A 12527-nucleotide genomic window follows, 5' to 3' on the forward strand; every position below is an offset into this window, starting at 1 on the left:
AAACAGCAGTTAAACTCGTTGCACATTAAATAGTAATATAACCGCAGCAAATGATTATTTCAGCAATCTAAATGCCTGCCCTGACACCGGCAATATGTCTTCTTATCTGCCATGTCTTTGTTTCTTCATAAAATGTGTTTTACTTTATATGTTGCTTGTATTTAATTACATTTACAATATCTTGTTAACACTACCGCAGCACCGAAGTCACTGAACAGTGCAGTGAAACTAAGACTTTATGACAGGGGACTCTGCTGCGGATCATTACTAAGAAATCAGAAAGCAGTCACCATCATTTATTCACGTTCTTTCTCAATCCTGAAAGAGTACAATGGATTTTTCCAATAAGTATAGTTTACAAGAAGTATACAAATTTGGTGGAACGGCTATTTTTGATGCTAATAAACTAACAATAGCCAGTGATACCATCTACAAAACGGTCTTTAAAAATAATAAGGATTAGCATTGATAGTGTTGACTAATGTAGCCCTCACCAGCCATATGACTCATTGTAAAAGGATAATAAATTGAGTGAAAAATAAATCAGGTGGATGGGTGGCAGCAGAAATTCAAGAGCACAAGCGAACGCTACTTTCCTCATGATCGCCGTTCGACCGTCATGGGAGGGGGAGCGAAGGGGAAGAAATAGGATCCATCTTGGTGTGTCACTCACTCTCCAGCTAATTCGCTTTCGCGCACTGTCGCTGCTCTTCGCTTTCTCCCCTGTCTATAGCGCCAGCACGCAGCCGGGCTCTGAGTCACCTCAAGTGAAATCACGCTAGCTGAGCGTGTCACTTCAGATGAGATCTGATAAAAGCGCCACTCGTGGCAGCCCTTCTCTGTTACAGCCTTGCTACAGAAGGCAAACTTACTGTGTGTGTGTGTGTGCGTGTATATATATATATATACACATACATACATACATACACACACACACACATACACACACACACACACACACACACACACACATACACACACACATACACACACACACATACATACACACACACACACACACACATACATACACAAGCACTCCTTCTTGTCCATTCTGGGAGTGTGAAGGTGGGGAGACGGGCACTGCTCTGAGGACAGGACGGGGGTGGGGTGGTGGTGACATGCACGTTAATGCGGCCGTAGAACACTGGCCCTTTCTCAGCAACAGCCAAGAGTACCAGAGGCCTGGCAGGCCACTCTCTCGGCCCCAACAAACCCCTGATCACTGATGTGTGTCAGACTGGAGTGGACGAGTGCACTCTGGAGTGGAACCTGATGGCAAGCACTTCAGGGGCGAGAAAACTCTTCAATCCCCCCCCTTTTTTTTGTGGGATTAGGAGGATAGTGTGGTGGGGATATATTTGCCTAGTCCCACTGAAAGCACTGGAGGAAGGCTCCTGTGTTGGTGTGCTAACAGTGTCAAAGAGAGCTGTGCAACTTGATGTCTACGCTACATTCTCCAACTCAAAACCTGGAAGCCCACAGCACTGCAGTGTTTTTCCTGCTCCAACACACCTGACTTGGCACCCTCCTGATGAGTACAGTCGGGTGAGTTGGAACTGGTAAAGCACTGAACTATGCAGTGGGCCTGCAGGACTGAAGTTTGAGAACCCTGCTTTAAGGCAAATAGGACACCTGCCTACACGTGTTAACACATCAACCTGAAAGACTGACACCTGTTTAGCATTGCAGGATTAACCACAATGTCTCTGAGTTTTAGTAAGGACAACTCCTGCTCATACCACTCATGTCTGACAAACTGCAGGAACGTAAAAAATTAGGTGGGAGGAAGCACTGCTGGGTTTCAGAATGTGTGTAGATGGAGGACTATTGGCCTTCATTCTTGAAAGTGGGCAGAGTTCACAGTGATTCCTGAAGTTGACCTTCCCCTCCAGCTTGGCCTGGGGCTCACATACTGCTTCTCAGAAATACCTCTGTGGTGAGAGCTCTCAGAACAGAGGCCTGGTCTGGCCCTGGGCTTTGGCTCCTGAGGTGTTTGGGGGGGGCAAGTTCTCTGAGAACTTGCTCTGAGGAGTGAAAGAATACAAAGACAGAACACTCGACAGGGCCAAGCTGAGCATGGGGGAGGCAGTGCATGCTTGGTGCCTGCCTTCCATTTAATCACAGGCTTCGTCTAACAATGGTCTGACAGAGTTGAAGCAGATGGGCGGCTGGGGACATGACGTTGTGCTGTTCAGCTGGCTGCTTCCAGTAAACAGGATAGCAGGCTACTAAGCCAGAGTCCCTGGAATGCAAGCATGTCCCGTAGCAAAGAACACTGGTCCACTGTCTGCCCCCTGAGCTGCTACTGGCCGGTGGTCTGAAAGCTGTCCCCATGGCTCTCCCCAAGGACAGTTGGGGGAAGCTTTTTGTCTAGCTTCTCTCCACAGCATAATCCTGAGCCAAAAGTCCCTTTAGGGGGAATTAAAAAGAGGCTCACATGCAGACTCGGCGCTCCACGTGGATTAACATGGAAGGGGAAAAGGCTTTCATCTCACACCACTCCACCATCTGAGCACTGAATCAAAGTCAAAGTCGCTCACACGTTGCCATATTTAGACCTTCAAACGTGTCGGTCATACCATTTTTTTAAACAAATATTTCGTCCGAAATAACGATGGTGTCTTTGGCATATCTGCAATAGCTACATACTTCCCATTTCTCTGCTTACTGAAAGCATGACCCTGGATAGTCATACAGCTCTAAAAGCTTCTGGACACATCTATGATGCCCCTGTTGCAGAGGCAGTGGGGTTAGGAGCTAGGGAGTGAGGTTGGACTCCTTAGGGGTAACCCAGTTAGTGTCCAGACTGGCCACCACTCCAGAAAGGAAATACCATGACGCACACAGAAGTGGGCATGGGGAGGCTGTGCCAAGCAGCTGAGGTATCAATGTCTGAACGACAGGCGCATTCCTTGGTGCAGGAGTCACAGGGAGTGACGGATCTCCCAACAAAAGCAGTTCACAACCAGCCAGACATTCACATGCACACAGAGAGAGCACTGGGCTGGGGGAGGGACTTTAAACCAACACATCATAAATCAACCCCTCCCCCACTCTGCTTTTATAGCCATGCTTGTGTAATTAGTTGTGCTTGTGGGGGTAGGGGGGGAGCAAATAGAGGGAAAAGAGGAAGAGGAGGTGGTTATTAGATTGAGCAGCCATCTTGAGAAGTCTCATTTCAGCTTTCACTTCCCAGTGCGCATCCTGCATTTACAGCGTGCCACTTTCGGACTGCCTGAGGCGAGGTGAGGCTCCGCAAACTACAGGACAGAAAGTCAACGCCCTAGCCGGGAGAGAGAAAATGAACAGGACACATGCCTGTAGCGTGGAGCAAAGTGCCGAAAGCAAAGCCGCTGGCATCCGGCCTTCACCGAGCCGATGGGAGCACAACGGGTCACTGTGAGCTGGCATTCCCTGAGAACACAGCCTCATGCAGTCGTTGCTGTGTGAGGGACATGAAGTCCAACCATCCTGATGCCCCCATGTGAGTGAGAGGCATATTTCACTACAGGGCCAGATCCAAGCTGATGCGTTTAACAGTCAGTCATTCTCAGCATGTCTACCTACTGTCTATCCACTGCTGCGCCTGTCAGCCTTTTATATGTGAGCATTTTGACAAATACTTAAATAAATACACAAAAAAAAGTAAAACCTCATTCCACATCATTGAACATGGTTCCACATTTTTCTGTCCACCCCCCACTAGAGTACAGCCACTTAGGTCAGTCTCCACTGGAGGCCTAATTGACAGACTAATAGACTCCTAAAGGGCTGCCAGACAGAGAAAACTGCAAATGTAAGTCTCTAACAGTTACTGAAAGAGAGAGAAATCGTAAGAAAAGATTCGAGAAAAAGGGCAAGAGGAAGAAGGAAGTAGAGAGAGAAAGAATGTCAAGGGAAAAAAAAATGAGAGAAAGAACACCCAAAGCTCATTCCTCTTGCAATTGTGTCAAACTTTTGAGGGCTTATGAAGACTGCTGTCAGCATAGATGAGCTGGAGCGGCAAGCCTTCAGACAGCCTGATCTGACATGGCACCTGGTTTAAACATTCATGCCTGATGCATTTTAACTGCTAAAATAAAAAAGCCATGACCTGCTTGTTTTCTCACCGCCATCAACCATGCTTACATGCAAATGTACCCACAGGCCCACGAACAAACAAAAATGCACAGATGTACACACATCTCCCCCCATCCATATCCCTGTGCATGTAAACCAGGCCTTCTGCCTGCTCCGTCTCCTGGCTGAGAGGAATGGCGTGGAGGGAGGGTGCACCTGTCTCAGCACCCCCGATCCGCAGCACCCCACCCCAGAGCGCCCGCTCTCGTCACCGGCCAGGTGCGCCTCCTTCATTCTGGCCGGCGTACGCATGGGCCTTTCCTCCACCCCACTGCTGTAATCTCATTAAAAGAGCCAGCCCACCCCCACCCCCACCCCCCAAACACACACACCGCTCGGGCCGAGCCAGACAGGCAGACCGCGTGCCGCCACGTGGGACGTCTGCTAGCCTGTCAGAGTAGCTGTCACTGCAGCAGCCAGAGAGAGAAGAACACGGGGCCCCAGGGCTGGCTCCCTGCTCACGCCGCATCTCACCCCGCTTGACACGCGACAGGCCAACAAGCACAGGAAGGCAGGGCATCAAGTCAGGGTGAACTTGTTAGTTTAGAGAGAGAGAGAGAAGACAAACAAACAAAAAACACCCCCCCCCCCAGCTCCAGCTCTACAGTCACTGGAGTTTGCACTATTTGAGTGTGGATGTAGGCTTCAGTAAGAGTGCCCTCAGCTAGTATGACCTGGACATACTGCAGCACCAGTCTTCCACCAGTTCTCCAGTCTGGATACCACATTAAATATCTCAACTAGAGACATGGCGAGGCAAGATTAATGCTTTCCAGGGTGCTTTTGAGTCTTGAAAACGCCACCAATTAAATTCCCAGCAGTCGGTTTCAAAAGTAAATAACACTGTATCCAGAGGAAACAGGAAATCAACATGAAGAAAGCAACTAAGGATAGAAACCTCCTTAAACCTCAGGTTCCCCTAACACAATCCAGCAGTACGAACATTAACACAGCTGATGCTGTGGCTTGGTTGTTAAAGTAATTCTCAACAACTCTGATATCAGGTCAACGTTTGTTTTTCACTTCAGAGCATTCCGGAGCTTTCTGCCAATCTGGAGCCTTGAGCGACTGGTTCAGATCCCCAGTGCAATGATAACAAAAGAGAGGCACATTTCTGGATGCAGACTCAAAAATAGCACCCGCAGCACAAAATGGCTTTCATTTTACAAACCCTTTATTGTTTACTGTTGAAAAGCTGTTTACTTGTGCCAGATTCTGTGTCAAGACAAGAGGCATAGCAATGACCTAATAATCTGTAGCTGTTTTGATTGGTGACTATCCAGTGATTTGCACTAGGAACTCTTTTTCTAAGAGTAAAACATGAGGCTGTGTGATTTTGGGTGGAAATTTATGACCAGAAACACATATGGTTCAACAGAGGTATACAAACATCAGAAAAACCATTTTCAAAACACACCACTATGTAAGAACAAGGTTGAAGCACACTTGCCTTGTGTGAATCCATCTTTCTCAAAAGACACACATTACGATCTTATATTGAACAACTGGAAGAAAAAAAAAGATTCAGATTTAATAATAATAATTATTATTATTATTATTTTACCCAATGTCTAGCTTGCCACTTTCAAAAGAGAGTAATGCATCAAATATTAGGTGTAGCAAGAGAGGTGGTGTTTACAACATCCTTCCTAAATGGAGGGGGGGAGGGATGTTGACACACAATCCTTTTTGTTTCCCTTCCATCACTGTTAGTGGAAGAAGCACCATGCTTAAGCCACGCTTTTCCCGCAGACTTGGACTCCATTTCGAGCCTCTCATCAGGCTGCTGTCTATGTCACGCCCTGGTGTGAGCCTTGCCCTGGCCCACAGCACCTGGGCACGTTGGCTGAAGAGGGAAGCAGGGAGAAATACAGCCAGGCCAATAAACTACTGTGGATTTTGGCAGCCTTGACCTCGGTTAACACGTCCCTGTTCACACACAGCAGGCTGAAAATCAGCGGCTGGTGCATGCCCCAACGCACATCGACATTTTCACAATGCAAATATGAGCTCATGCTCCGTTCATAGCAGAACAGGAAGGTTATATACTCTGCAATCTGCAAAAAACAAAACAAACAAAAAAAAAAAACCAACAACAAACCCCTTGATTTATGCCAGGGCAACCAAATTCCCAAACTACATTTTCAGCTTTATCACTCTCACTAAAAGAAGTTTGTGAATGTAAGTAATTAATAAATTATTAAACAGGACTGCAAAGTTAATGAACGTGATACTAAACTGGATAATCAAAGCAAGCAATTAGACCCATGTTTAACCATGTAAATGACAGCGCGCACGCAAGTGAGCCACCACTAGCTTCCCAAGGCTTTGCCACTGTGCAGCTCAGAATAGATACTGGAGCGGACAAAGAAATCCAAAGTGAACTTTACACAGGAATCAACTGGAATGTTGAGTTGGAAAGAACTTAAAGCAGCCACACATCAGATTAAACACATACTGTGCTCTGAAGAAGCTGCACCTGCAATAGGAGGTGCTGTAATTTTTTTAAACTAGAGTTTTGTCACTGGTGTGTTTTTTTTATAATTACTCTCTCAACCATTTTGTTGTCAGGTATACGTGTAAAATTTGAATACTATCTACTATACAGATTTTTTCTTCAATAAACACAGTGTTTCCAGTCTCTTCATAGGAACTTCAGGGACCCGTTACACTTTCTCAGTGGCAGAAGTGACATCTTCAAGCAGGCTTGTGTATTGATGGGCTCTACATTGAAAGATTACGCGCTCATTTACGGAATGTAGATAGTCACCATGGTGCAGGGAGACAGACAGCAATAGAAGTCGGACCGAGTGCAGCAGGCGCTCTCTGCCTCCTCCGCTTCGGGCAGGCGAACAGATCAGTTGCTCAATGGGGCTGGAAGCTCTGCCCAGCGGGCACAAGCTTAAAATACCCCAAGGCATTGCCCACAAACTGGGAGGTGAGTGAGTTTAACAGGCCGTCCTTTTTGAGCCAAACGCTGGGCCAATGTCACATGGGTGCCAGGGTGGGATGGCAGAGAGCGAGAGAAAGAAAGAGGGAAAGTAGGAAAGCAGGAGGGGGCAGACTGATTCATGGCAACAGGAGTGAGAGGAGTTATGGAGGCCAGTGAAAAGAGGCGCACTGGTGAATGACCAGCGGAAAAGGAACAAAAAGGCCCCGAGCAGGCGGCTGATCAAGGGCAAGCTGGAGGCAGCGGGAGACAGGAGCAGAGCTGGGGAGAGGCAGGAGGACACATTCCAGGAAAGGTTTTACACACACACCCCTGACTGGGGCAGCTTTGTTCTAATGAAGCACGGGCTTCCTGGCCATGGTCAGCTTGGGAACTGTTTGAGTATGGAAAGGAGAGGCTTTGCTACTTCTCCCCGAATAGCAAAACAACAGATTTCAGCACCCCGCTTAGTTCTCTTCTGTTTCTGTTTTGTCTCTTTTTAGTCAAATGTGAGTAACATGTCCTATGATTTTCCTTGTATTTACTATCTGCTTAGATAAAAAACAAAAAAAGTGCTGACACAGAGCAAGAACATCTCAGAAAGTCTTTATCCGCAGATGGCTATTAAACTCCCCCTCCCCACCTCAAAGCACACAGTCTTCAAACATGGCCGTCATTCCCTGCACATACAGGCAACACCCTGAGCTCCATTAACACAGTAACAGCAAAGGAGGAAAAGCCCCTGCACTGACCACCTTTTCCCAAAGCAGACCCACCAGACAGAAAACCATATTTCCCGCTGACGGCAGTCCGCTTACCCTCCCCTCATCTCTCCTCTCCTCCGGCAGTGGTCCTGGTGCGGCTCTCTCCCTCTCTCTATCTTTCTCTCTCTCTCTCCCCTTCTCCCTCCCTCCCTCCCTCCCTCCCTCTTCTTCCCTCGCTACTCACGCTTCGAGACGCGAAAGCAGGCTGGCTGGAAACGTGCTGGCTGACAATGGAGGACAGCTGCTCTGACTGCACACGGGGCTTTCATGGGCTGAATTAGCAGAGCCAGCAAGCTTCTCTTTCTTTCTTTTCCCCTCGCTCACACCCCCTCCCCCCCACACTCCCCCTGTTCCTCCCTCCCCCACTGCTAACTCCATAGCCATCCAGACACACAGTGAGAGTGCTCAGAGGCAGAGCATGAGGGAGAGAGAGAGGGAGAAGGGAGGGCAGGCCGAGGCAGCCATGAAAGGGCTTTGTTCCGCGGCCCTGTGATCGCTTTTACAGGCCTGTTGGGAATGCCCCATGTCCTCACCATTCATCCCCGTCACGCTCGTGGGGGGTGGGGATGAGGGTGGGAGGGGGGGGGTGTAGCTTTCTGCCCATGCAGACTGACCTGCCCTACACAGGCCTCGAATATCTTAAGAGCAGCAGCACAACTGGTCTCAGACCAGCTTTTTAAGCCTAGAGGAAAAAAGGTGACCTATCCCGCCAGCCCTCACTGCAGCACAGGATTTTTGTTTCTCCCAACCTGCATCAGTGCCTGCAACCCTCCCCGACTGATTTCAGTAGATTTACATCACTGGGGTAAGGTACAGAGCTGTGTCTGGCAGACTTTCAGGCTAAATGATACAATACAACCAGGCCCATCAGAGGTAATTGCTGATTCAGATGGTAAGAGCGTACAAAATAAAAGCCTCTCTGCGGTGCATGGGGGAGGAAATGAGTGCTAAATAATTATAAAAGCCATCATGGCTCTATGGGCTGTCGTCTTCGTCCCCTTTCCGCATTCGTTTTAACGAGCACTCATCTGCCAGGATGCAGCGATCATGTGAATGCAAACCAAGAGAGGCCGTGTGTGACAGACCATGCCCTCCCAAACTGCACACGGATGAGGAGAAACCTAATCTTGTTTCCGCATGTCAAGTGGGATTACACCAAACTATAGGCTTACAAAAGCCTCAAAACGCCCTGCGATGCAGAGATTAATCATGTGAACATGCATTTTTCCTAATAATTAAGTCTTAGGAAGTTAAAGAAAAAACAGCATTTTCAAGTCTCTTGAGATCCACTCCATGAGGACAGCCAGGAAAGGTGAAAGAGAGACGGGTATATCACATATCTGCTTCCTCCGAGATGAGGGAAAGCGTGCTGGAGCTTGTGTGGGATGACGGAGAGTAGGCAGGACACTACGGGCTGTACAAGCTGGTGCGAGCACTGTGTGAGACTTGGAGTAAATGCAAGGTAGACATAACGTGCCGTGCCTTTACGCTGAGCTGGTTTGTCTTACCTGATTTTTCAAAAACAGAAATGCTTCTCAAAATAGCTGAAAAAAGCTTCACCGGCAATATCTCATGAGGTTAATGCCTGCACCATCACATGCTTTAGGCCATATGGAAAATGTGTAAGAGCCTTTAGGCTTGGAAGTAATATGATCCCTACTCTAAGAATGTCATTTCAGGGACAATGTCTGTGAGTCGACATATTGGCCAGCCAGTGGTTTAGCACATCTACAGACACATTAGTAATCCCTCGACTCTGCACAATAATGCAGTACCATTCATTTAGAAATAAAGCAAAAATTAATAATACTAGTCTCCACAAAGCTATAAGATCTCAACAATGGAAAAACATTAGCCTATGCAAGGTAATTAGAGGTTTGTATGGAGCAGTGAAGTGATTTGTGGCCAAATGCAGAGGACAGATTAAACTAGGGGTGAGTCACATGACAAAAAAAGGCCCCAATATCTCCAACCATGTTGACCTGTCCTGCTTAGGTTTGTGCAGGTATGCCTATAAAACATTGCTACACTGCTAAAATATGGTGAACCTTAACATACATGTCTGCAATCACTGCAGTCAGCAGAGTTGCAAGCTTTTTTGTATTTTAATGATCACATTAATCATCGCAAGAATAATGAAGTATATTTTAAGCACGGTGTGATGATGTTCTGTTTGGCATAACTACAATGGAATGATCTAGCAACACCATCATATTAAACAAAATACAAGATGTTACCAGAGCTACGATGTTTCCACAATGAAAGACAATGAGACAACACAGAGGAGCAATGAGCATTATCCAGTGACCACAACATGACAGTGTATAGTGTCACTGTATAGTGAATACAAAGTAACATTAGGTTATTTTAGTCAAGTAGTTTCCAAGGCTTTGAACCAAGCAGTTTTCCTTCATTTGAAAAGATTAAAAAAAAAAGTTTTTTTTCAAATCTGTTGACTCACCCTGGCTATGTTTTATGTATGACCACACCACAAGCGGTTTTACATATATTCCATTCCAAAAGGGTCTACGAAGTAATGAACTAGCTACCCATTGTTAACCATGTTATTACAAAGACATAACACACATTTAGCAATCTAGATCCAGGTTTAATTACTCAGCACTAAACAACACAGAATAATAAAGTCTTAGTACTTATAAATTTGCATTTGACATTCTCTAAATACCTTTAATATCTTTAAATAGTTTGCTGCCCTGATACTCAATATATACATATACACACACACAAACACATACATATGTGTGTGTGTGTGTGTGTATATGTATATACACACACACACACACATATATATCACACATATATGTGTGTAGCGATAGCGATATGTATGTATGTAATATATATGTATATATGTATGTTGTATGTATATATGTGTGTATACATATATACACATACACACATATGTATGTGTATATAATGTGTGTATATATGTACACACGAGAGATAGTGATATGTATGTATGTATATATATATATATATATATATATATATATATATATATATATATATATATATATATATATATATATATATTAGATAGAGAGAGAGAGAGAGAGAGAGAGAGAGAGAGAGAGAGCACTCCTGCCAGATGAAACTGAGGTAGCTGGTAACACAGAGAATGAAAAAGCCTGAGAAACTAGCCCACTAGTCTTGGGGACTATCCATCAATGCACGCCATTATCCACCAACTCATTTCAAAGGAAGCCACTACTATTTAACTTCAGGAATTGTATGCAGTTCAGTGGCTCCCATTCCGTGTGGAACTTGGATTCCTGCAACCACAATGGATTCTTCCTTATTCCCTGGAAATCCAGCCGCATTAGGTTAAGGTGTGAGCATGAGTGCAGCACTGAACAAGATAAATCAAACAAGAATGTCCTACTCAAATGCACAGCTCAACTCATGCTTAAAAGGTATAGTTCTATCACTTTTAAGACCAACCAACAAAAGGCTGTCGTTTCGTTTACTGGGCTGTAAGATTTCAGTGACAGCAGTATCTGCAAACATCTTAGAACTGGTGCAACGAAGCAACCACACAGTCGTTTCTTGGCCCGAAGGGCTGGAGCTGAAAAGCAGGCTGGGCCAGCTCTGCTGAACTAGAGATGTGATCCTAATACACCTCCTGGGCTTCATAAAGAGCTTACTAACCTTGGGTGACACTTCACTCAAATACCCTAGAGCTAAACTACATTTGGCCACGAATCGAAGGTGCTGAGAAACAATGACCTGTGCCTGTTCCTGAACCAAATACTTGTCCATGCAGAGAAGAAAAAAATTACAGTGAATTTATAGCTCTTCGTGATGAAGAGCAGCTGCCTCAGTGAGGACACCACATCACCTCCACGCTCATGGGTGTGCTCCTTGGATGAGAAGCAGAGCTCCGGATGAAATCAGCCAGTGCTGATCTGCTGGGAAGTGTTTGACGGGCGCCCTGCCTGCAGATGCCGGTGGGGTGGTGGAGCCCAGCGTGATGCGTCCTGGGACGGTCCTGCGGCAGAAAAAGGCAGCTGCGTCGACAGCCCATTCCAAGCTGGCTACACCGTGGGATGTGCAAACCAGAAACCACTTCAGGCTGAAAAGCAGGTCTGGTTCCCCTTCCTGTCACCCGATAGCTGCAGCTTGCACCTCCAGACCTGTTTGTTCAGAGGCGCGGCAAGGGGAAGGGATTTTCTGTTTTTTCTTTTCCTGCTGCCACCCTGCCAGAGCAAACCCCCTCTGTGCATGCTTAAGGAATGCATCAGAACACAATCACAGCAGTCAGCGGCAGCTGCAAACAGAGTACTGGTAGCAGAGCTTTGAGAGAACGGCTTTTCCCAGGGGAAAGAATGAGCTTTCCTTTCTATTGGCCATTCAGTTAAACCACTGGGAATGGCTACACACAATACTCTGGGCTGACAGCTACACTTGGCCCTAAAACACAAGCACCCTACATTTAGGTTCTTGTGTCTTAACCTATTAGAGAGTACAGATTCAAGAGACAAACCACCTTGTTTTTTTCAGAGAAAAAGGGCGTTTTGGACAGAGGCCCTTCATCAGCTGTGCAAGCAAGTGCTTCTGAAGCTCCAAGTGGTAGAACCACTCCCATATAGTTAAATGGTAAAGCATCTTAAATCCTTTTCTTTTATTGTCCCTGATAGACCTTTCAGAGAAATTAACTGGCACTGAAATATGCTGAATACAATATTATAGTATCC

General features: G+C 46.2%; 1 protein-coding gene across 8 annotated transcripts in view; it reads right to left on the reverse strand.

Moving 5' to 3' along the window:
- The window catches only part of znf609a (zinc finger protein 609a), a 77301-nt gene that overhangs the window by 37975 nt on the left and 26799 nt on the right, over positions 1 to 12527 (reverse strand). The window contains exon 1 of one of the 8 annotated variants that reach the window (XM_035522872.2): positions 8000 to 8066. The exons of the other annotated variants lie outside the window; for them this stretch is intronic. The gene's annotated coding sequence lies outside the window, so the exon portion shown is untranslated. Of the gene's footprint in view, positions 1 to 7999; positions 8067 to 12527 lie in introns of those variants that run through there. 8 annotated transcript variants of the gene reach the window in all.

Source organism: Electrophorus electricus, chromosome 4 (assembly GCF_041902795.1).
Source record: "Electrophorus electricus isolate QZ-2024a chromosome 4, ASM4190279v1, whole genome shotgun sequence".
NCBI classification, from domain to species: domain Eukaryota; kingdom Metazoa; phylum Chordata; class Actinopteri; order Gymnotiformes; family Gymnotidae; genus Electrophorus; species Electrophorus electricus.